General features: G+C 44.4%; 1 protein-coding gene across 1 annotated transcript in view; it reads left to right on the top strand.

Annotated features, from left to right (window-relative positions):
- Positions 1-2,903, top strand: part of LOC119586626 (ATP-binding cassette sub-family C member 9-like) — a 47,046-nt gene that overhangs the window by 33,382 nt on the left and 10,761 nt on the right. The window lies entirely within an intron of this gene.

The following is a 2,903-nucleotide window of genomic DNA, read 5'->3' as shown; positions in this document are numbered from 1 at the left end:
TCCAGAAGGGAATATCAGAATTTCAATATCTTTCGCCATTAACTGTTGTCATGATCTAAAGTGGTACCTGTCTCGCAGGGGCTGGGTGAGAGGACACGATTCTACCACATGTAATTCCGTTTGCACGGCACCACACGGGCACAGGCGCTCCTCCAGGAGACAGGCGCCTGTGGTCCCGCCGGTTCCAACGGCCTGTTTCAATGGCCACACACCCGAAGTCTGGTAAAAGCCACTCGATAAATCTCTGTGACATACTCTCTCGTACAGTATATATCAGTTACAGCAAAACTAGGGTTTAGTGATGCATATGCCATCTTACGAGATGCGTTAGACTCTATTGATTGTTTAGTCAAATCCATTAGAAACTAAGTCTCTTATATACGGCATATAGGTGTATTAGTCGCTAAAACCAGCTTCACAGCGTGGACCCAAGGATCGTCCACCATCTCTCTTTTCTCATTCCACATATTTCTAATGAACCTCCTTTGCCTATGGGTCACGATCGCCTTTAAAGGTGAAATGCTTAGTTCGAGATAACACACGTCGTTGCAAGTTGACATGCGCACACCAAAGAGTTGTTTAATCCCCCGTTATACAGCTTAACAACGGATTTTAAATTACCTCTCGCACTACTTCATCGTCATTCCGTCCACATCGAAAGGCGCCCGTTTATCAACACCAGCACTGACAGCAATCATTAATACCAACGCATGGAACCACGACAGGAATCCGTGCCACTCGCAATTTTCTCTCAACAGTTTGATCACATCGTTAATAAACAAGACGAAAAGAATGCACGACGTGGGCGATCCCTGTCGCACCTCTACGGTTGCTGTGACGATGGCCGTGCCGATGATGCTGCGTGTGACATGATACATGGCGACCAGGGCAGCCAGCATCACTGCGCCGAACCCCAGTCGCCGCAGTATGCTGAACAAAGTGGTTCTCGGGACGCGGTCATATGCCTGGCTAAAATCGACGAACATTACAAATAAGGAAAACCTCTTTCTCATAGCCACGCCAAGCAGTAAACGTAATGTAACGATATGTTCAATGCAGCCCCGTTTAGGCTGACTACCTGCCTGCTCTTTCTACATGGTATAAACCACTGAGTGATGCGATTGCACAATACCATGTATAGTTTCGCAATTACTTTCATTATATTTATCCCTCTATAATTAGCAGGAACCAATCTATCACCAAGCTTAAAAATGGTCACTGATCTCGCTAGTTTCCATGATGAGGGACAATTGCCTCATTTAATGTGGTATTAAATAGGGTGGTGATACAGAGGATCCATTACGGGGGCAGCACTTTAAACATATCTGGGCATAAGCCGTCAGGTCCGCCTGCTTTATCCTGTTTTCGTCGTTTTATACCTCTACCTCTGAAATTACATAATCTAAAATAGGAATTGTTACGGGAGTAGTTACAACCTCGCCATCAATACCATCAATGTCAGGAGGGTTATACATGTCTTCAAAAAAGGATTTGAACTGATTGTCACTAGGAAACATAAGGATACTATTTGTTTCTTTATATTCTTCTTTCCAATCTACAGCCCTCCACACTCGACTGTCGTCCGTGTCGTTCAGCAACCTATTCCATCTTTCCAACGATAGGTTTTCAGTTTTACTCACAGTTTCGCGATAACTCTCTTTGCTATGCGTGTATAGAGCGTTTGCAAAAGCATTAGCATATTCATTTATGCTTTATTTTTTTCATAGTACCGGCATATCATGCTGGGTGATCATGTCACATATTAACATTAATGTTATTGATCATACTGATAGTTTTACCAAGATAGAACTGGAATGAGTGCATAACGTGGCGTGGTCACCCAGCTGTTTAGCTCGTGAGCACACAGACGTCATTTCAAAACGTGGCGGAACGAATGAAATAGCGAGAGGGGCGTGGTCGGACCGGAGAGATGCATCTTGCCTCACCACTAAATCACTCAAGTAATTAATCGTGCTGGCGGACGCAACGAACATATCCAATTGCGATTTCCACTCGGTGGCTTTTCTATACGTGAGAGCACTCTGGAAGTGATGTGTAGGTGATACCAGGTCGTTGATAACGAGTAGTTTGGCGTCAATTCAGAAAGTGGCTAGGGTTCTAGCGTTGTCGAACGACGAGCTTGATCTCTCGCTTGCGTCTATCCATCGCCTCTAAGAATTGTTGTTGGTGTTTTATTACATTTGCCTGCTGGTCTGTTTGGCTTGCATAGAGGCTAATTTTATATTAATTGCACTATCTGGTGATGCAATGTCTTGCCCCAAATGTGCCAAGTCAGACGATATTTTATTAATTGTAAGTGTAATTGCGATATTCCATCGTCCTCGAGTGCTAAGACGCTTTCAGTCAATGAATCTTTATTCATGCGGTTCAACTGCGCACCTTGCATGTCCCGTAGCTCGACAATTGATCTAGCTATTGTGCCAACTGCTGTTTCATCGGCTTCTTACAGCAAATGCGTTTGGAATCAGGGGGCGTGGTCGTTAATGGGGTGTGAGTGGCAGTGGCGAAAATATTATTTTATCATTTTGGGCTTTATGTCATAGCAGCATAGAGGTCAGTGTTGTTTATATTGGAAATATACTGGGCACGTTAATGGACTCTACTACTTATGATAAGTAGTTGCACGCACGCACTAGTAAACAAACTCCCGGACAAGAAGGGTACCTGGATAGCGCTCGGTTCGGAGATGTTTGTTAGGTTGAACAATGTCATCCTCAAAATTAGATTCTAAGTCCACGCCACTTATCTTATGATTAAAGTCACATGCTCACCGTATAGTCATAGGCCTGTCATGTCATTATGCATGTCAGGAGCTCGGTTTATCCGTGGGAATTGGACGAATGTGGGAGTTAGTACTGCTATTGCTGGGTTGCCCCCCCCCC

The sequence above is a fragment of the Penaeus monodon genome, chromosome 21 (assembly GCF_015228065.2).
Source record: "Penaeus monodon isolate SGIC_2016 chromosome 21, NSTDA_Pmon_1, whole genome shotgun sequence".
Lineage (NCBI taxonomy): Eukaryota > Metazoa > Arthropoda > Malacostraca > Decapoda > Penaeidae > Penaeus > Penaeus monodon.
The sequence above is the reverse complement of the archived record's forward strand: the minus strand, read 5'-3'. Positions and strand labels throughout refer to the sequence as shown.